Source organism: Ambystoma mexicanum, chromosome 2q (genome assembly GCF_040938575.1).
Source record: "Ambystoma mexicanum isolate Mex_15411 chromosome 2q, UKY_AmexF1_1, whole genome shotgun sequence".
NCBI lineage: Eukaryota > Metazoa > Chordata > Amphibia > Caudata > Ambystomatidae > Ambystoma > Ambystoma mexicanum.
The window spans coordinates 163,536,318-163,560,036 of NC_090924.1; positions in this window are offsets into that span (position 1 = coordinate 163,536,318).

Consider the following 23,719-nt stretch of genomic DNA (forward strand, 5'->3'; position numbering starts at 1 on the left):
AGCAAATAGTATATTGGGATACTTCCCAGTCCACCACAGACTGAGACCAGTTGCACAGAGCATTGCACTGAAAACTGTTCTCAGAGCATGTTTTACCATATTTACGTTGTTTATTCTGTTGTCCTTTCAGGCAATAACACTTTACATTGCACAGACATTCATCCCACAAATATCTTACTTCAGAGGCACATCAACATGTAATATTGATGCTCTTTGTGTGCCTTGGGAATAACTTCTATCAAACTCTGCCTATCAATTTGAAAAGGAGTGTATGCCATGAAGATATGAGGAGAGACACACAGCCTGCGTGTGATGTTTGGATATTTACGCAACCATAGCCTGCTCCTGGCCATGCTGGCCACTAAGGCCATTTCTCCAATGAATTACCTCTCCCAACAGAAAACACATTAAACAGAGATCTCGTTTAGCCTGCTCTATCAAGCAGTATCATCAAATGTTGTTCTGTGATGGCCTCTCAGTGTCATTGCAAAGCAGTCTTTTGAGAGGTAATGACTTACATTGAAATATTTATATGCTACTGGGGTAATACAAATGTCTTAAGCAGCTATGCCTTCAGCCACTTTATTGATAAGCAGTATATGTGTCCTCACATTTGATGTCAAGTTAAAAACAAACATTAGAAAAGACAACAAGTTTATCTTGTTTATAGGTGTTTGATAGGAACTTGCAAGGCACCAATATCACCCCGATACTCACAGCATTTTCCAGCTGCTGTGTCTTATTGCCAGGAAGTAAGCTGAGCTTAAAACATGTTCCTCGAAGTTCTAGATAGGTACTACTATGCATCTATATGGACGCTGCTTAGTAAAAAAAAGTGCCACAGTAGATGGCCATATTTCAAACAGCCTAGATCACCTCATGCTTATTAAGGAAGGTAACAGTAGCTAGGATATTATAATTTAGAAATAATGTAATACCAATGCCTAGAAAGGATTGGAAAATTAGTTTGTTTTTGGATGGGTACATTTGTGTGTGGGTGTAAATAAGAAATGTAGGTGGAGGGGCTACATAGTTTGTTGGCTCGGGAGAATGGTGAGCACTGAAACCTGCACTTGCATTTAAGCAGAAGATGGCCAAAGTGCTGAGATCCCCACATGCATTTAATATGCAGAGGAGTAAGACAAAGCACTGAGAACCCCATCTGCATTCACTTGGTAGCGGAGAAGGCAAAAGCATGTAAGAACCTCATTTGTGTTTAGGAGGTGGAGATGCCAAAGCGCTGAGGATCCCATATGCATTTAGTATGCAGAGGAGTAAGACAAAGCACTGAGAACCCCATCTGCATTCACTTGGTAGCGGAGAAGGCAAAAGCATGTAAGAACCTCATTTGTGTTTAGGAGGTGGAGATGCCAAAGCGCTGAGGATCCCACATGCATGTAGTATGCTTTCAGAGAAAGCCAAAGCAATGAGAACACTATGCACATTTAGTAGGTGGTGGATTAGCCCAAAACACTGAAACCCCAACATGTTTTAGTAGAAATAAGAGAAGTCCAAAGCACAGAGAAACGTCTCTGCATTATGTAAATGAAGGATAAGGGTAAACCATTGAGAACTCCTAATGTATTTATTTGGTGGAATGTAATGCAAAGCACTGAAACATGAGATGCAATTAGTAGCAGTAGGAGAAGGCAAATCTACTTAGAACCTCAAATGCATTCATTAGGCAGAAGGGAATGCAAAAGCACTGAAGCCATGGCAAGAATTCGTTGACAGAAGGATGTGAATTCTATCAGCATATCCTAATCGTTTGCTTTACCCAAAAGTGGCAGGGGATCGCATGGGGCGATCAGGGGAGGAATCTATCTGTTAGACTGATTGCTTTGCAGAAGCTCAGTTAGTATCTGCATCTCTGCCTTGCTAAGAACAGGGACCTCGGCCTCAAAGGATTCTGATGCATCAGGAAGAAATGTAATCGTGCATGGTGCCCCTTCACACATTCATCAGGGGCCAGACAATGGTGTAAAGGAGGCGGAGGAGGTAGTTGAACACCCATCAATTGAGGCACAAGAGGAAAAGGGGATGACATTATCTCAGCAACAAAGTGAGCCATCCATTTATGTGGAAGTAGATGTGATTTCTGAACATTCCTCACCTGTTTCACCTAAGCTCATGATCCATCCCCTGATTTAAAATGGACATATTTACACCTCACCTTTCATTATTCCACTGCAAGTGATAGAAGGTAAGGGGCACAGAAAAGAGCCGGCATCGACTAACCCTTGCAATTGTCATGAGTACAAACTGTACACAGGAAGCAAGTAAAACCACTCCCAATGTGCTAGTGTACAATCTTTTGTGGTAGTGGTCCAGAAACACAAGCTTGTGGTTCCACAACTTTGCAATCTGTCATAGTAAAAGCACCGGATCCTCAGGATCACCCAGATATCATTCACTGCAATGTACAACAAGCAGGCCCTAAAATGGAGGAGAAGGTACAGCCTTTCAACTATCTCCCAAAGCATAGAAAGTCAGTATTGTGGAGTAAAACCTGCGACAAAAAAGCAGCAAGACAACTTAACATTTATAAAAAGAAAATATCTTGTGAAGGATGATGGATACCAATTTGGTAAATTCTTCCCGGTGGGCTTGCATGTACTGGCATTATCTGCATGCTTGGAAAAAGAAAAGGGGCCAGGGCAAAACTACATCCCACAAAGGCGGGCAGTGCGTACACTGCCACAAAGAATCCTAAAGCACAATACCAGAGATTCTTGCTGATTCGCAAGATCCTGTTGGGAACATTATGATTGCCTACAGGTGCAATACCATGCAGAAAAAGCCTTTCCCCCCTGAATGCACAAGCCCACAATGGCTGAGGTTTCTGTGCATCTCACACAAAATCATCAACATCATTGTCTATTCGATGTGATGTTGGCAATATATGTACTGTTCTATTCCTCTCCTATACCTATCCTGTGGAAGAAGTGGCTATGGCAGCAGACTATTGTAAGGGTATGAAAAGCCAACTAACAAGAAATATGGGAACAGTTCTCAAGGCACATATTTCATGACCATCACCTGAGAATGAGTCATCTCAACATATCCCCCATCAGCAAGCTCAGTGCAGCACCTATCTAATGTAATTCACCAGCAGGCCACCTTGTATATTGAGGCGTTTGACAGCAGGTTCCATAGGGATGTTGATCTGTGGTAGAAACGAAAGGAGGTTGTGACACATTAGATAATGTCATGGGGGTTTCAAGCACAGTTTATGGCAACTGACATACGATCTAATGTGTTAACTATACTGAGGATTGGGAAAACCATGGACAGGCCCAGATTTGCCCATGTGTACCATCTTCTGGTGACCGGCTTAATAAGACAGTTCCCACTATTAGAAGAGATGGTAAGTGTGGCACAGAAGGCCTGCTTAAACGTTAGCCAGTCGTCCAGTGTTAGTAATACATTATGAACTAAAAACCCAAGTGTTTACTTGGAGGAATTCAACCCTCTATGCTGGAGCATCTGAGAGAATTGTGCAATACAGTGACTGACTACTACACCCTCCAGACCGGCCAACTAGAGGGTATGTATGTAACAGCAACATAGTGACAACTGTTGCAAATTGTCTTTTATTGGCTGCAGCCATTTAAAGAGGCCACTAAACAGATTGGCCTGTACACTAGATCACCCTGTAAGGCGCTGCCATTGGTGCATCTATTGGAATCAGAATTATAGAAATGAAAACATGAACATGAACACTCTGGCAATGATGATTGAGAGTGATTGGCCATGAACCTGTTCTCAACACTCTGAGGATCCGCACATTGTTAGGATGAAGTGGAATTTGGATTATCTTCTGGCAACTATTTTGGACCCATGGTTTAATATCATGATGGCATTTGCATGAGGATGAAGAAAACACGGTATTGGTCATTTTGACCGAATCTAAAGGTTCGCATGAACCATTAGATGTAAAAATGCTACCACCAAAGGGTCAAACACCAAAAGTTCGATTTGGTGGTAGCATTGTAAAAAATAAAAATGGGGCTTCGGGGGACACCCCCGCAGCCTTCCATTAAAAAAAAAGAAAAGAAAAGGACCCTGCAGTGCCAGTTCCGCAGGAACCCAGACTGAAGAAGAAGGTAAGTGGGGTTTGTTTATGTTGGGGGTGTGGGTGTGCTGAGGGTGTGGGTGGGAGGATGTGTTATGGGTGTGTTGTGTGTGTGGGCCTAAGTATGTATGTGTGTTTGCATGAGAAAGGTGAACACTTTTGCTAGTTCACACTTTTCTCATGCGAACTTTCCGGCCGCTGCAAATTCAGCCGCGGTCGGATCACTTAGAATAGAAAACACAAGGGGTTGTTGTTCGCAAGTTAATATGCTCGCTATTATAAGCACTCACTAAATGGACATTTAAACTCTTGATTAAAACAAGAATAGAGAGAGGCAGGTTAGAGCAAATAGGTTTATTGGGTAGTGCATGTTCATTCTCCACAATTTCTAAAACTAATTCAGGAGAAACCACGATGAGCTTTTGAATACTGAACATCTGGCTTGGTGAGTGCATGGGCATCGCAATGTGGATTTAGCAGGGACACTGCAGACCAAATGATTGATATCTGTGATCTCAACACATGCAAACTGCATAGTGATGATGGTAAACTGTTTTCTTGCTTGGCAAGCCATTCGTGTGGCCATCACTTTGTTTAGTTAGCTGTGAAAATCTTAAACTGTTCTACAGCTCAGATATAGTGTGAACATCTTCTTACAACTGCCATTGCAATTGTTGCAGTCACCTATAAGCGATTATTTTGGTTTATATCTAGTATTTTGTAGTATTTTATAGTATTTTCCTATGGTGATATTTTTTAAAGTGGTGAAACTAATTTCAGAATACTGTCTAATAATTATTTCACCAGGGTCCCTATTTGTAAACAAATACTGAACATAGTACACTCTGAATAAATGGCTCATGCTCTCCTGTGATGTTTTATCTGCAACATCAATTGTATGCCCTTTTGGCTGTGTTTTGAAATATATATAAAGTATGAAAACAAAATACAAAACATTAATTCAGCCTCTCTAATTTACTTTCACTAGCTTTGCTTTGAGATTTCTTACCACACGTTCGATCTCCCTATGCAAGCCAGTCCAATGAGATTGAATGAAGAAAAATACAATGGGCCTCATTACACGGTAGGCGGTAGGGATTTAACGTTACCGGTAATGGAATACCGGTAATGTTAAATCCCCATGCCAATTACGACCCGGCTCACCGCTATTAGCGGCACCGCTATGTACAGTGCCACTAATAGCGGCCAGACCGCGTGCGTGCGACCCTCCATCCCGTAAATAACGCCATGCCGCTAATAGCACACCATCACAAGCCAAGCAGACATGCCAATAGCGGCATGGTAAAGCCCCCAAAATCCCTTACCGCCATGGCGCTCATACCGGCATCGCGAACCACCAGTTGAGAGAACGGAGCAGTGTTCCCACCTGCCACAGGTGGACACAATCAGCACAGGTGGAGGCAATGGAGACTGTGGCAGCACAAAAGGAGCACACCACACCCCTTCACACACCCCTTCCCACACCAAGATGGTCCCAATACTAGCAGCATTACATGGGCTGGAGGACATGATTGCAGTGCAGCAGCAACAACAACAAGCAGCACAGAGGAGACGCAGGAGGAGGAGGAGGAGGAGGAGGGCAAGACAAGCACAGCAAGCACCACACGGTACCTAGTCATACCACAGAGGCAGCCACCAATCCCCAGGATCAGAGCCAGTCCATTTAACCTAACCCCTGAGCAGATACACACCCTGTACCGTCTGGACCGGGATACCATCACCAGCATCGTGGACATGATACATGATGACATTGTGAGCCTCATAGACATCAGAACTGCCATCCCCCCTCTACTAAAGGTGGTGACCGTGCTCCACTTCCTGGCCACAGGCACCTACCAGCATACAGCGGGGCACATGCATGGCATCTCACAACCAGTATTCTCACGCACGCTGATCCAGGTACTCGATGCCCTCCTGAGGCATGCACCTGAACACATATTCATGTCACGGACTGCCCAGGAGATTGCAAACACCAAAGTTGGCTTCTATTCACTGGCAGGCATCCCAAGTTGCATTGGGGCCATCGACTTTACCCATGTGGAATTGGTGGTCCCACATCACAATGAAGTTGTCTACCGAAACAGGAAGCAATTCCACTCCATCAATGTCCAAATGGTATGTGACGCAAACAAGATAATCACACATGGTTGTGCCCGATTTCCCAGATCAACCCATGATTCCATGTTCCTGCGGAACTCAACCATCCCACACTACATGGAGTGACAAGCCGGACAACGTTCGTGGCTTCTTGATGAGTAGCAGGGCAAGCACATGGCAGTGTGATTGCGGGGGGGGGATACATACTCCAACTGGGTGTGATTGGGGGGAGATACATACTCCAACTGGGTGTGATTCGGGGGGGGAGATACATACTCCAACTGGGTGTGATTGGGGGGGGATACATACTCCAACTGGTTGTGATCGGGGGGGATATATACTCCAACTGGGTGTGATTGGGGGGGTGAGATACATACTCCAACTGGATGTAGCTTGTCGTCCGTAGGAACAATGCACATCCACATGAACGCCAATGTCCATCTGGGAAGGCCGCAATCTATCTGAGATGAACCGACATGCAAGTATAAGCTACACAACATAGCGAAAAATCTAGGTCTAGAAACATCCATCCACATCCACATTACACAACATTCAACACCACAAAATACACAAATCTCCTACATGCCGTCAAAACAGTCATACAGAATCAGCGCTGCACAACCACAATATTGCAATGTGCCCTTGAGTGCATGCAAAGGGATCACCCATACCCATAGCATTGTACCACGCACATATAGCACCACTGAAGTGATGCCTCTCAGCATGGCAACATAAATGTTTGAATGGCAGTACACTAGCAGTGTGGTACCAATTCTGCCTGGGCCCCAGGACAGGTAAAATCGGGCCTCACCCAGGACATGTCAATTACTTTAGGAGGCATCAATAGGGCATGTTCACTTGCAGGGTCAAGCTCAACTTTGCACATTGCAGTCACACAGATCGTCTGCATGCATGCTGTTAATTGTGGACTTCAATTTGTGTGATATGAACAGGCCGCTCTTGAGGTGAACAGTAACCAGACCCCATTCGTCCCCCCATACAGGTGATGCCAGCTATCCCCTGAAGAGGTGGCTGCTTACCCCTGTACGGAACCCACAGAACAGGCACGAATAGGACTACAATCGTGCACATACCCGTACCCGCGTCGTGATCGAGCAGACTTTTGGCCTTTTGAAAACACGGTTTAGGTGCATTAGCAGGTCTGGTGGCGCTCTCCTGTATGGCCATGAGAAGGTGGCCAAGATCACCATGGCATGTGTCATGCTGCACAATATGTGTATCAGACAGAATGTGCCACTGCCCCCTGACTTAGAAATAGAAGCACCTGATGAGGATGATGATGGTGATGAGGACGGAGTTGACGGGGATGCAGGTCCTGCAAGATTGGATGGCCAGGAGGGACGTGCTGTGAGACAACATCTGATCAACCAAATATTCTTTCTGAGTTACATTTTTTCATTTTTGTAGGACTGGATATGGGTAGTAATGCACTGGTGTCTGTTTGGAAGCGCACAATGGACCCTGTCGCCAATAAAGTACACATAGACATTGAAGAAGTCCAAGCCTGTGTATGGATCAAACACCGGTGTATTAAGAAATGTAAAGATGTAAGAGTGCATGTCCCCAAACATACCGCCACCCTTCCCCCCTCCTCCCACAACAGCCCAAAAACACCCTTCCCCCACCCCCCGACAACAGCCCCAAAACACCCTTTCCTCCACCCCCCACAACAGCCCAAAAACACCCTTCCCCCCACCCCCCACAACAGCCCTAAAACACCCTTCCCCCACCCTCCACAACAGCCCAAAAACACCCTTCCCCCCAACCCCCACAACAGTTCCTTATGTGTCTGGCACAATGTTTTTGTCCAGCTATACACATGGAAGCTTGACCATGCATTCCCTATTTGCCATTGCCACCACCATCATTAGGAGGCTGGCTAGACGTGCGCCTGGTGGTGCGTGAGGAGCGACGGAGGGGGCTTGTCTGCCTCGAACTGGTGGATGAGGAAGTGGCTGACTGTCCTGGTGGTGGTGGGAACTGGCGGTCCATTGCGTCCGCTATCCGTGTGAGGACCTCCCTAAGTTGCACAATCTCCCCACACAGCCTGTTTGTACAGGCCTCTATCGCCTCCCTGGAGTGCCTGGCTGTCTCGGTAACCTCCGCCCTGAGACGGGCAGCCTCCTCCACATGCTGCCCAACCAGCACAGTTATGTCCTCTTGGCGCTGGCTGATGCTGGCCAGGTCGAGGGCACTGTTGCGTTCTGGTGGTGTGGCTGCTGCGCCTTCTGATGCAACCAGGACAACAGGTGAAGCCTTGTTTTTCCTATTATTTGGTCTGTGCAGTATTCTACAGACAGCTCACGCCACACACCCAACCTTTTGTAGGACTCGAAAAAGAAGCACAGTAGTTTAACATGCCAAACAAAGATGTGGATTCATTTGATACTTGTTTCCCTTCTACAATTATAAGATTTAATGTGCATGGCACCAACATGTATTTGACCAGGGGATTAATTGCTAAACCAGGACGTGAGACCATTGTACTGCCCCTGCATACTGGATGCACCATTGGTTGAATTTCCAATGCACCTGCTTAGGTCAAGACCATTATCTTTATTAACACTCTGCACCAACTCTAACAGACCCTTTCCAGTAGACAAAGTGCATTTGGTTACTGCTAGCAAGCGTTCATGTACAGTGTCTGTAACACATCTAATGATTATAGAGCAGTGATCAGTAACACTCACATCTTGGGTTGAGTCTATCTGAATTGAAAATAGTGCTGCTTCCTTTATTTGCCATTTTAATCAGTTTGTAAATGGCTTCAATCACATACCCAATGGTGGTCTTTAACATGAAGGTCACAGAAGCACCCGTCCTTGCCTAGTTTTAATTTTGGATTTGGATTGAATGGCCTCAATATGTTCCTTTTTTCTGGTTTGCTCACTGCAAGCTAATTTCTGTCAGTGGAAGAGCAGACCGCTTCTGTTGACCCCTGAAAAGGTCCTCATATAGGAATCTGTGCACCTCGGATGACCTTGGCTTGGCTCATGTTTTATAAAACGCTGGTAAATATGCCTCCAGTTTTTCATCCCATGGATGAAATGACCCCTCTCGCCACGTTTAGTAAATGCTTAACAAAACATGCTCAAAAGGAGGGCCTTTTGTATTTCAGAGTAACTTACCTAATGCTATTTTTTCCCATCTTTCCTCCAACATGCTAACTCTGCTTTCATTTGCTTAAATTTGGGAGGTTGAATTGGATGGTTCTGAAAGAAATGGGAAGGTTGTTCTGATTGTGGATTTTGAAACAAATAGTCTGCCACCTGTGGATAATCTTTCTGTGGTCTTGGTCCACACCCCAGTTCTCTGAGTCTTCTGTATTTTGTAAAGCATAGACAGATTCTTCTGAATGACTAGTGTCTGGCACTTCTTCTGGGGGATGATGATGTCTCAAATTCTTTCAGACAGACTGGTTTCTGCCATGTCATCCTTGGGAATCTTCAATTATTTGTGACAGACTGGTACCACTACCACCTGCCACTTCCTCTAAAGGGTTGTCCTCAATTATTTCAGACACACTGGTTTCTGCCACTTCCTCCTTTGGGGAATCTTAAATTGTTTGTGCAGACTTGTACCACAACCAGCTGCCAGTGCCACTTGCTCTAAAAGGATGTCCTCAATTCTTTCTGACAAACTTGTTTCTGCCACTTTCTCTGTGGTTGCATCTTCAATGGTTTGTAAGAGAATGGTACCACCGGCTGCCACTTCATCTTGGATATCCTCTGTAGAGGAGCAGCCATATTCCTCTGCAGGAAGTCCCACCACCTACTGCCTATATGCTGGGAGTCTGAAATCATGCCATGTTTTACACCAGCAGTTGTGACCATTATGCAGCAAATATTTGACAAAAGGTACCCATTCAGAACGCTGTATCAAATGTATTCCTGAAGGGAAGACAATATAACGGAGGAAGTCCCTGAAGGAATATGAATGGAGCAAGAAAAGGAGCTGGTGACGTCACAAGAAACGAGCATGAATCATGAAGAAGACTGGTTGAAGAAGGGAGTGTATGGACCTTATAGAAATTCATGACAAAATGAAGAATCAAGTAAACTTTTAAATACAAAACAAAGGTTGCATGCGTGAAAAGCACTGCAGAAAATGCAAATCGTTCAACAACTGTAGAGATGCTGAAATGCAAGTAGACTAAGTTATCATAGAAGCAAGCTATACATAGTGAATAGATTGCAGATGGAACCGCCATTATATAGAAGCTGGATATCGGTGTCACAACTTTAGTACATTCAAACCCATGGAGAGAAGGGCTGAAAGTTGTGTTGCAGAAGGAAAGTATCTGGAATTGTGGAAAGGCATGGAAGAGCTGCCTGGCCTGGTGTCAAGGTTAAGGCAGCCAAGACTGGTTATCTATCCTTGAAGGCAGTGAACCTGAGATGCTGAATCATCCCTTGTTAAGGTGCAAAACAAGAACACCATGAGTGCCACATTTTATACATTCAAGACAATTAAATGCAGCAAAATAGGCCAAATTGTGGTCTCCTATCATGCGAGCCAAAGATGGAAATAGAGTTGGGCATGCAGCTCCCAAACTTTGATAGCGTGTGCTCACACACCCTTATATTCCCAGAGTCGAGAATACACTGCAAGGCCAAGTTCAAAGACAATCTTTATGATCGAAAGCAGGGGTTATGAGAGATGATGGGTTAATAGGGTGAGGAGGTAAAGTCATTTTCTCCTCCTGGCACCTGGGTATGAGCTTATGTGCTGCTAGTGAGCCGAATGTTCCAGACTGGCACAAGCATGCCAACCAATTGTAGAGGGCTGTATAACAAAGGGCCTTATAGTATGAGAGCCAATGATGTCCCGTGTATCTAATAATTGATGAAGATGACTTGCACTATGGGTGGGCATGAGTTGTCCACCTGACAGTAGATGTCCAGTCACAACCCAATCCTCTATAGAAAGTATACTTGGATTTTCCCCTTGAGCATATCACAACACCCCGTTGGTTTCTCTTATTTTGCCACATAGTATGACATCACGTATGACAAACATTTATTATATACGTGTGATTTTTTATGAACTACTTTGAGAGAATGCTGTGCAACATCCGTTGATGTCTGTTGTAACTCCCTGTTTTAGACAATTGATTTTAAAACAAACTTGCCATCTTCGTGAGTTGGTTCCGTAATTTGGTGGACAACCATGTGGAAGGATGTGGCAGGAAAACAAGCAACTTTAGGGGCTGGTTGTTTGTGAGTGAGTAGTTTCACAATTATTGTAATATGTTTTTGGCCTGATTTATGCAATCTTTTGGAGTGGTGCGAGTGTTTTTTTCAATTTTTTTGTTTAAATATTTATTTATTTAATTAATCATTTATGTATTTATATTTTTTGGTGAGCACTGTGTGCTAATCTGGTGTCTGTCTAGCGCTTCTTTTGGCTTCTGAACCCGTTTTTCTGTGCTGGGCTGCATCCAAAGGGTGCAGTCTGTGGGGTGTAGTCCTTTGTTTGTGTCTGGCCTTTTCCCAGTCCCACCCTCTCCCTCCAACCCACCCACCTCCCCTGATTGGTATGTCCACCTGGTCATAACTGACTTTCCCAGGGCAGCCCTCTGCACGGCTGCACCCGCGGCTACGGACCCAAGGCAAAGAGCAGCTCCTACATTGGCAGCTCCAAGACGTGTCTGCTGTGTCCGCAGGGGAAGCCAGTGAAGCCATCAGTCAACAGACACCAACAAAAACTGTGAGTGTGGCATGGGTGGGGTGTAGAGCAATTACTCTACTCCAGAAAGCCCCTACCACTCTACCTTACCTTTCCATTACGTAGACTGCCAAAGACTCACATCATAAATACTTAGAGAGATTTGTGACCACCAGCATGAATCTATTCATGGCTGGACTGTAAATGTTGCTTTGCATTACACACTAACTTACTTGCCAATGCTAACTAGTGCCACACCTAGAGAGAACTGTGAAGATTGCCCTGCATCGCATCTAGATAGGATTGTAAATGTTAGCATGTGCCACACTTAGATGGAATTAGATGGAATACTTATCTCTAGCCTGCGTCACATCTAGATAGGATTGTGAATGTTAGCATGTGCCACGCTTGGATGGAATACTTATCTCTAGACTGCATTGTATCTAGATAGGATCGTGAATGTTAGCATGTGCCACACTTAGATGGAATTCTTCACTTTAACCTGCATCGCATCTAGATAGAAATGTGAATGTTACCAAGTGCCACACTTATAGGGATTTGTGATCATTACTCTGCCTCACATCTAGATAGGATATTGAAGATTAGCAAGTGCCACACTCAGATGGAATACTGAACGATAGCAAGCATCACACCTAGACATAATTGCAAGGACAGCAATGCTAATTAACTGATCCACTAACAATTTCACCCCTCTGCATACACCTCTCAAACTCTAAACAAACACAACCACAAGCCTACAACACAGCAATCCGCACAAACTTCACTACACTGCAACAACAAAACAAACCCACCGGGCTGAGGCTGCCAACAGCACATCACTGCTCTCCTGCACTTTTCCAGCTTATTCCCACTAACTCACCCACCCCTTCCCTTTTTCAGAGCCACTAGAGTGCCAGGGGACCAGTCCGGTAGTGATAGTGTGCGGTACAAATAGCCTTTAACATTAACATTAACAGTAAGAGTTACTCTGCTTCCCATCCATTGCATGATACGCTACCCAAAAGATCTTTTGTACACCTCTGTTCTTTTTAACTGACTGTTATCTGCCTTTTTCTCATTAGGGGAATTTTCATTTATTTGTGACACACTGGTATCACTGGTTCCCTTTTCCACTGGGGGATGTCCTTGTTTCTTTGTGGCAGTCTGGTTTATGACACTCCCTCTGTGGTAGGGGTATCTTCCAATATTTATGACAGACTAGTACCACTACATGGTCCACCCTTGAATGTTTTGCTTTGCTCTTCTTTACTATCTTTAATTGTTCACAATGTTGTTACTGGATTGTGCTTTAATGCATCAATTTGGATGACCATCATGAAGGCGACACACCCAACTTGCCTTTTAGTTGGGATTCTACTTTATGCCATTCTAGTGCTGCTTCCATCACTGCAGTTATATTCTGTCATTCATGATAAGTCATTGTTTCTTTATATGTCTAGTTCTATTCCTACTCATTGGTCTTCACATAGGCCTCCTTGTTTTCTTGCTTCTCCTAATATTTACAATCTTCTCTATCCATTCTTGGATTCTGGTGATTATTCCATTAATGTTGCACTCTGGAATGCTTGGTCAATTAAAAAGAAAACTCATTCCATCCTTAATAGGTTTCTCTGTCATAACATCCACTTTCTATGCATTACCGAGACTTGTCTCTCATCTTTTAATTCTGTTATTCCTGCTTCTCTATTCACTTCTGATACTGTGTTTAACCATGCTTCTCATTCTGTAGGTCATGGAGGGGGTACAGAGATTATTTACCGGCCCTCGTCGATGATGATTATTATTATTATTATTATTATTATTATTCATTATAATTCCATCTTGCTACCCACTTTCCCTTTTTTGAATACTCTCTTTCTACTTTCTCTAAGTCCTGTCTTGTGACCTTTCCTCTGTTCTATTGTACTGCTGGGCCTCTTTCCACTTTTTGTGACGACATTGATGCTTAACTTAGCATTGTTTTACCTTGTTCAAATCTTTTCTTGTTATTGGGGGACTTCAATCTGCATCTTTCTTCTAGTCATACTTCTTCTCCATTCCTTTCCATTATCGACTCCTATTGTCTCTCTCTGCTTCCTACTCCACCTTCTCATGCTTAGGGATCCTCCCTGGATCTTATCTTCACAGTGTCAATGTCTACCTCCAAGGTCTCGTTAAGCCCTATTTATTCCTCTGATCATCACATGCTTCTATATTCTATTTATCCACCAGTTTGTGACACTTATTTTAGCTCCCCTGGTCTAACCCCTTCTTTTTTTCAGTTGTGATCTCCGTACTTTCAATAACCCTCTCTTTGTATCTGCTTGTAGCTCTACTATCCCATCTCACTCAGCTTTTGCAGCTCTCTAGATGGATGATGCTGTTGTTCTGCTTCTCTTTCTACTTCCATTGACACTCTCTATCCTCTTTCAAAATGTTCTCCTTCTCATAAGCCATCTCATCCTTGGCTCTCTCCATATCTTCGCTCCATGCGTAGTGCTCTCTGTCACCAGGAGCATCGCTGGCATGCATCTTGATCTGTGTCTGATAGTGTGTCCTTCTCTTCCTACCATACTTCATATGATGAGGGACATCTTTCTTCTAAACGTCTTTATTAATCTGATCTCTTACACTCTCAATTCTCTCACCATTGTTGTCTTTTCCAATCCCTCTCTCGCCTTGTGTCTGTCCCTTGCCTGATCACTCCCTTCTTTCCACACTTACTGCATCTGACTTTGCTAATTTCTTCACCTCTAAAGTGAATTCTCTCCATTCCTGATCCCCAGTCTTCATTATGTTCTGATTCCCACCTTTCGTCTGTGGTTCTTCCTCTTTCTCATCTGTCTCTAATTCTGACACTTCCTTAATCATCTCTAAGGCACATTCCACTCCTTCTGTTAAAGCTCCTGTTCCATCTACTCTCATATCAAAAATCTATCCTTCTCTCAATTCTCACATTACTAGTCTTCTTAACTTTTCTTCCACTACTTCTACTTTTCCTCTTCTATTTAAACATGCTATCATTGTTACTGTTCTGAAAAAAGACTTCTTTATATCCTGTCATTCCTTCAAATTTCCATCCTATTTCTCTTCTGTCCTATCATTCTAAATTACTAGAATGTCTTGTCTACTCTCAGGTGTCTTCCTTGGGCACTCTTAATTCTATTCTACCTCGCTTTCAATCTGGTACTCAAGCTCTTCACTCTAAGGAAATTGCTATTTTATCTGTTTGCGACTCTCTCATTTCTGCCTGCTATGCAAAACACTCTTCTATTCTTATACTTTTGGACTTATCCGCTGCTTTTGACACATTAGATCACTCATTACTCCTTCTTCCTCTTTCTTCCTTTGGCTTTTGGCTTTTGGCTTTTGGCTTTTCTGGCTCTGTAATTACCTGGCTTCAATCCTATCTTTCGAATTGTTCCTACTCAGTATCCTAATCTGGTGTTAATTTGGATTCCCTTCCTCTTCTACATGCTGTCCCACAAGGGTATATCCTTGGTCCATTTCTCTATTTGTATACTTCTCTTTTAGCTAAGATTATCTCTGCTTTTGGGTTGTCTCATCACTTTCTTGTCGAATACATCCAGCTTTTTCCATCCTTTCCTTCTTTCACATCTGATATACACTCAAATATTTCTGCTTTTCTTTTTCCGGGATCAGAACTTGAATATCGGACCATTTTCTCTTCCTTAATCCATCTAAGACTGAAGTTGTCTTTTTTCCTGCCAATACTACCCCCCTCCTGCTTCCCTTCCATTTGTTTTTTTCCCCTTCGCTTCTGCCCTTTTCCCCGACTGAGAGCAACCTTGGTCTTCATTTTGATACTAGTCTTTCCTTTGCTCACCATATCGCAATTACATCTCATTCCTGCTGCTTTCATCTTTTTAACATCCGGAAAGTTAGACCGCTCCTTACCTTCAGTGCTACAAAGATTCTAATTTCTTCCTTAATTTTCTCTTGATTATTCTACTTTGATGTTCGTCATTTTGGTCTTCCTGCTTCCCACCTTGTTCCCCTTCAAAATAGTTTCAATTCCTCTATCTGTCTCTTTCTTGTATTCCCTACCTATTTTTGACTCCATTTGCCCTATCTTTGCCTCTCTCTGCTGGCTACCTTTTCACTCTCAGCTTAAATTCTATTTTTTTTGTACCGTATTTAAAACTCATTATGGACTTGCTCCTACTTACCTTGCCTCTGTTGTTTCCTTCTATGTCTCCTCTCGTTCTCTTCGTTCCCAAACCCTCTTTCTTTTATGTGTTCCTCGTCCCCCTTGTGTATCCTCTCGTTTCCATTATTTTTCTCTTCTGGCTCCTCTTTACTGGAATGCTCTCCCTCTCTCCCTCGGGTCCATTCATTCTTACTCCACCTTCCGTTCTGCCATAAAGGCCTTCTTACTTCTGCCTTAATTGTAGTGTGAGTTTTACTGTTATCTACATTATTTTATTATAACCACCTGCTTATTTTTATTGTACTGTAAAATTGTTTGGCTTTGTACAGCACTTTGCCGTAAGGTGCTATATAAATAACAAATAAATATAAAATACAAAATGCAGGAAATCTAACTTCCTCACAAGATGTAAACTATAACTATTGCACTTTTAAATGAGTACCGATGCTGCACCATTCCTGCAGGGCCAGGAGAAAATGTTATGCCAAGGTACTCACAGCATTTTACACTGCTACCATTGATGGCCAGTTAATACCACTACTGCAGTGTCTCACAAGTGCCTTTCACATGCCTACTAAAGCCCAAATTGTTGGCATTGCCAGCGCTTGCTGATCTTACTAGAGCCTGTGGTCTGCAGGCTAAATGCAAACTGCTATAGCAGAGGTACATTAACACCAACCAAGCTCTATTTTTCCCCATGGCATGTCCATGAATAGTGCTGTTGAGATATGTTGAGAATAGACCTGTTGAGGTATTTGATCACAGACCCTTAACTCTTATGAATAATAAAGCAATGCCTACATGTGTGGTTTTTTCTCGTTCTTGAGTATGAGTTTTTCTTACAGCTGCTAGATGATGATGGACCAAAGAAACATAAGCGTATGATACACCATTAGTTGGATATTTGTTCAAGATGTTGTGCACCCCAAGTGAGAACAGGGCATCTACTTATTCTTTAGATTTTAGATTTTGCTTTGTTTTTAAGTTATATCAGTTTCATTTTAGTATTGCTTTAACATTGCTCTCTTTTAGGATGTTTTGTTAAGAATTGACTGTTCCCAGCAGAACAATAGAGAAAGGCAACAGGAGATTGATATCTGAGTTTAATCCTTTATAGTCTGAGTTAAGTACCCAGTTCCATGTGATCATGATGAAGATGTCTTTAAGGAATAGGGACGTAATACATTTTTCAAAGGGTTAGCATTAGAATCTGATTTTGGAAAATTGTTTCAGCTGTGAACAGCAATTTGAGTGCACACAGCTTGATGCAATAGCGTGTGCTAAATAAGGCCAGTGATATCATAAAGATTGGTGAATTTCATTGCAGGGAGAGAGAGGACAATGGTATTCCATTTCCCATAGCAAAGAAGGGGAGGCGGCATCATTACTTAATAATATAATGGACATCAAAATAGATGTCTGCATGATCCATTGCGTAACATTTGGCTAGTACAGTGCCTTCTATTTGACCTTCAGCTACTCTGCACCAGAAGAGAATTTGCATTTCACGACAACACCACAGTTGTCTGTCACAAAAAAAAAACAAAAACAAAAAAAAACAGCAGGGCTTCCAGGACCATAAAATGTGTGCACTAGCACTAGTAGCTGAGCAAATAAATGATATCTTCCCCGGTGATATAACTAGCAAATGGTGGTCAATATAATAGCTGCCATGCTCAATGCCCACAACCAGAGATGGAAGTGTAATATAAATCATTGGTATGCTGTATCACTAGTGTGTTACAGTTTTACAGAGTGTATCTTTAGATAAAAGGCTTAAGAAGAAACATGTCCTGGGTGTTCTATCTTGCTCGTTCTCCTGAGCCAGTTATAGAATCAGCTCAGGCCGTACATTCAAACACTGACAGTTTCCCAAGTCACAGCCAGGCAGACACACACACTCACACACAGAGCATGTGTGGCACTGCAGGTGGTTAAGGTTCCCAAGTTGCAAACTTTTATCAGTGGCAAAGCCTTTTAAATACATGATGGAACAATTGCAACTCAAAGATCTCGCAGTGCAATGCAAATCTGTGATAGTTAAAGTGAGCAAACCAAAGCGCCCATTTAAAGATATGTTTGTATCCATGATGTGTGATGTCTACTATCTTGACATGCAAAAAAATAAAGTTGCTTTAAGTCACTAATCAAATGTTGAACATCATGAATAACGAGCTGTACGTTTGTGTTTGTGACAAAGCATCTGCATATCTATCTGTTAATTACACACACAACTTCTTGCATTACATGTCTTAAATCACTGACAGTACAGTGAGGTTAACTAGATTGTTCAGGTTGGCATTATCTTGCATTCTGGGACTTATAGTTTACCATTGAGGATGTGAATATTAAAGCTGCAATGATATTATTTTGGTTTAACATGTTGCTATAAGGATTTACATGTTATCATGTGGCTTTATTATGCAAATTGTCTTTTTTGAAAGTGAACTCTATGAGACATTATTACTTTGTAGACCTTGAAGGCCAACAAGTTGAGCCACAGTTTGTGATCCTGGTGTCACCACTACAGCAACCCCCCCACCCAATCTGTACGACCATCCCTCTACCTATTTTTGGGACAGAACCAGAGTACCACTAGTTCCTTTTTTCCACTTCCATCACTGCCACAACAAGCATACTCAAAGGAGAAAAGGTAAAATGTTCAGTGTTGAATGTACAGGCACACTGCACCAGGAGAGACTGAGCCAGCTAGCGAGTCAAGATCAGTGATTCTCCCACCCCTGCACCTCGCACCCACCAGGGGTGTAATAGTAATGAAACCACTGAAACTGAGCACTTTCACCCACACAAAATTCATAGGGTAAAGCATGTCTTTTACCACAAATAATTAACACCAGTGTTAACAATTAACATTAAGTTAATGGAATCATTTGCAGTCAGTGGTCGTCTCCACAACTGCCATCTCCCACACCTGGGAAGGAATGAAAGTGCAAGGAGGAAAGGAATGAAAGCGCAAGGACTAAGAGATGTAAGCACATGGGGAATGGATGTAAACACATGAGGAAGGAATAAGAGCATGTGGTACTCGGGAGAAGGAATGACAGTGCAAGGGGAAAGAATGAATGACAGTGCAGGAGCAAAGTCCGGGCTCAGCCACAAGCACAAATTGTAGTGACTGTCTGTCCTACTCCTGACTGTCTCCAAATAGTCAGTCTCCTCTTCTCCTGTAGTCCTCGGTCGCTCAACTTGGCTAAGTAGCAGCTCACTCCTCCAATAGGGCTTGTCTGACGTCTCAGGCCTGCTGCTACCCTCGTCATCAACAAAACCTGGTTTTGGTCGCTTCCTAATTAAATCTCCCACTTCTGAATTCTGGTAGCATGTGCTGGGGTATGGTGGTGGCCGCAATCCACAGCACGTTGTCAATGTGCATGATGGCCCGTCGCTGGTGCCAGGTCGCCGGGAGCGGGACGTGCGATGATTGGCTGCTGCAGGGCCTGCGCTGTTACATGAAATTACAAGTAGCAACACAACACACAGCCACACTACACGTCTGGCTCCCTCGAGTAGACAGGCAGGCGGCAGCCCTGGGCCAGCCCCCCAGACGCTCCTTCCACCCTAGAAAGGCCCACAATTTAGCATCACAGTCAGACCTTGCAAACTTGCAAGTGCAATGCAGCTTGCAATCTGCAAAGTACGACAAGACACCGGCACAAGCTCAGGCGGTTCGGTCAGTCACACTCACACATCCTGGCCAGCCCAGCCCACCCCACACCATTTGATTTTGAAATGTCATTGTTGTGCCTGCCCTTGACTTGACTCACTGGGAGAGAGAGTGTAAGTGTGGTCCAGCAAGGCCTAAGCTGTGCTGCCTCCTGGTTGGCGGTGCCACGCCACGGCAGATGGCTGGGCCTGAGCTGGGACAGGGCACTCGTGCTTTTCTGATGCATTTCATCAAAGCAAACTTCTTTGATGATTGTGCACAGAACAGGAGAGCAATCGAGCAACCTCGCCCCGGCAGCAGCGGGGCAAAATAAAAACTGTCCCCTGCCTTTCCTATTAAGGATATTACACAGCCACGGTTGTGGCTGTGTAGTTATGGTTAAGTTGATAATCCCATAGGTAGAACACTTTTTGGGCGGCTTATAACTTCGCTCTCCCTGGATGAATCCTCACCAAACTTTGCAATAAAAGTATATGGCCGACTCTATTTTTCTTTTCTGCAAAGTTTCGTGAGGTTTGATCAAGGGGGGGGGCAAAGTTACAGGGGGGGGTCTTTGCTCACGCCTAAAGCCCAAACCGCTGGACGGATTTTCACCATATTTGTGGCAGGAGCAGCGGCTTGGTCATGTGACGTGTTCGCAGATTGACTGGAATAAGTGTGAGGTGCATTGCATTGTTTAGATGCACGCGCCTTCTTGGATCCGCGGACATCCATGGACAGCGCAGCGACAAATGGGGCAAAATACAAATTTGGCAAGTGTGTTGTTGTGTAAGAGAGCTTGGGGAGGGTGGGGGAGTAAGAGATGGATGAAATGCTGTATTTATTTAGGTGGCAGGCACCCCTAATGTGTTTGTCATGTCTGCGGACACCGCGGCTGTCTGCAGACATAAAAAATGCAATGCAATGGCCCATATAGCCAGTTGAAATGTTTGATTCTATGGGTGTGATCTATGGGTGTGCTATGCTGCAGTAGTTGTGGCCAGGGCCTAGAGTCTTGTGTGCATGGCCGAAGACCATAGGCTTCCAGTTGTTTTTGGTACCATATGCATTGTAAAGTAGAAGAATTCATATTATGTATTTGCTATGTGTTTGTATTTGTAAGGTGGAGTGATTATCTGAATTGCAGGCAGTACATAATCTGCCATGGTTTGCATTTTGTACAAGTTGCAGAAATGGAACGGATTCACAGTTAGGTATGGATGCATACACTAAGCGTTCATTAGGGATTTGTTCCTGTGCCATATTGTTGCACAGAGTCCATGTATGTTTCCACATGTATGAAATCTGGAAGATTTCATTTATAGGTATGGTTTTGTTTGACAGTACTTGTAGTAAGTACATTAAAAATTATTGTGGACCTTCTTATGAGTTTATAGTGAATTTGACCATTCCAGCACAGTAGTCCAATTCTTGTCTTATTCCATGAACACTCTGAACACTATATGTGTTGTTAGGATTGTTGCTTGCATTTCTATGAATGACAAACATTTGCAAACACAATTGGTCTGTATTGTGTAATTAAATGTTGTCAACACTTGGTGGCAATTGAAATAGAATTTTTATTGCTTCATTTGCGTATCAATTTCCACCACTTATTTTTGAAAATTTGAATGGACCAGGTAGTTCTGTGTCCAAATAATTTCTTTAGAGTGTGTGTTGCTTCTTTGAAGAAGTACCTGAATTACTTTGAGTAGTAGATTCTTCTTTGGTTGTAGTAATTGATGAAGTATTACGTTCTTTTACTTTCTTAGGAGGATTTTCAGTGAGTTCCTGGTGCATTTCTGTTTGAAGTAGTTTTCTTTTACAATGTTTTGCTTTTTGTGGAACAGGATAGGTTTTTAGATGGGGGTGTATAGTGAACGTAGTGTATTGTATTTTAAAATGCAAGGAATATCAGCGTTTACTTTACTTGCATCAAAGTTCATTAGAAATAGACCGTCAAGTGTACATAAGCGTGATAGTGCTACGTAGGTCATGCCTTCTTTAAAGACTGTATTCCCAATATCTATCAATGCTTTATCTAGAGTAAGACCTTGTGATTTGTAAATGGAGACTGCGTATGCTAGAGTTAGAGAAAATTGTTCTCTCCGTACATACATGTCTTTGAAAAGAAGGAATTGGGCTGTTGAGCATCTTATCCTTTTTACTTCTGATAGTTTGTCAAAGAGAATATTGACAAACTGAATGTTGTTGTCACGTGGGTATGTTTGAAAGCCAATAACTGCACTAAGTGCTCTATTAACTAGTCCTTACTACACGTCAAGGTTACGTTTAAGCATTACTCTACAGTTTAAAGATAATTTTAATATTTTCTCCAAACCAGCTGTGTTGGAGATAGAAATTTCTAAGGTATTTAGTCTTGTTGTGGTTTGTTGACACATGGGTAGTGTCATACCATGTACATCCAGTTTGTTTGTGGAGAAAATTTCAATTATTGGTTGCATTTCCTTTTTCAACATTGTTTCATTGAATTTGGAACAGCTTCCAAGAGTTGGCATCAAGGAATACAATTGACATTTTTGTGTGCTAGTTGTTCCATAGGATCTGTAGCACAGGAGGTATGGCCATAAATTGCATGGATGTTCCGGGTTTTTAATACTGCATGTGCTTCTTGAGACAGTAAACCAACTCTAATACTTTTTAAAATGTTGGCTTAGGTGAGGTCTGCAGACTGGCACATGTTTTCTGTTAATTTTCTGTATTGGACATGTTGCCAAAGGTTAACATTTCCTATGCTGCCAACAGTTTTACGGCAGAGTTTGTGCAATAAGGTTTTAAAAATAGGTTCACCTTTCACTGGTGTCAATTGAAGAAGATCTCCAAAAACAATAATATGTTTTCCTCCAAAGAGGTCTTCGTAGTTATTTTGGAGTACTTCTTGTAATCTGAGGTGAATCAAAGCCAACATTAGGTTGGAGACCATGCTTACTTCATCTATTAGTAGCATTTTCATTTGTTTTAACACTCTGCGTAGAACGTTTGTAATATTCTAATTTGTTTTGGTGTTAGTAATCGGGGTAAAGTGACACCGCCTATGTTGTAGGCAGCTAAACCTGTGGGGGCAGTTACAATAGCTGACAGTTTGTTGTTTGTCAATTGTTGAAGGAACTTGCTGATGATTTTGATTAAGAATGTTTTGCCTGAACCAGCTTGAAAACTGACGTATAGTAGTATAGGTTTGTAATTTTGGCAGGTACATTATTTATTTTCATGTTGTACACCATGTGCAATTTCTTTTGTTACTTCTTGAAAAATGCTATGTTGCTCATTGTTCAGTTTTGATTGCTGTACAGTTAAGTCTTCTGTATCTTCTTCATAGTGAAAAAGAAAATGGGATTTGTGCACCATTCTGCCCGCAAATCCCTGTTTAACAAATGGGGATTTGCGGACAGAATGGCGCACAAATCTCATTTTTTTTATGCGCAAATAATCCATGAATTACCCCCATGGTCTTTTCTATTTCTGTCATAGCTATTTCTGCCTCATTTGCTATTAGTGGCTGTCCCAGTGGTTCTTGGCTTCCTTTTACAGAATGTTGACTACTGTCGGGAGTGTCCCTATTTAGCTGGGCCTAGAGATCTTCTTTGTGTTGCTGTTCATTGTACAACATTGTTTTGTACTGTGTAAAGTTTACATCAGTTATAATGCTTTCATTTGCTTTGAAAGCGTCTTCATAGGAGTCATAGATATCTAGTAACTCTTCTTCTTTTCTCCATGGTTCAAAAAGTTGTAGCAGGGACATGTAATATAGTTCTTTATGTTGAGGAGTTTTTAATGACAATTTGATATGATTAATTAAGTTTCGTTTGGTAAGTTTCTCTAAGCTGCCTTCACAATTTGTCACTCTGTATCTACCTACCTTTATTTTGATAAGGTTTTATATTATTTTTCTTTGTGAAGTTTTGGGCTATGTGGTATAGACACATGGTTTCCAAAGTGGTACTTCTGTTTGGGTAGTATGTGTCTAGCATATTATTTTTCAAAA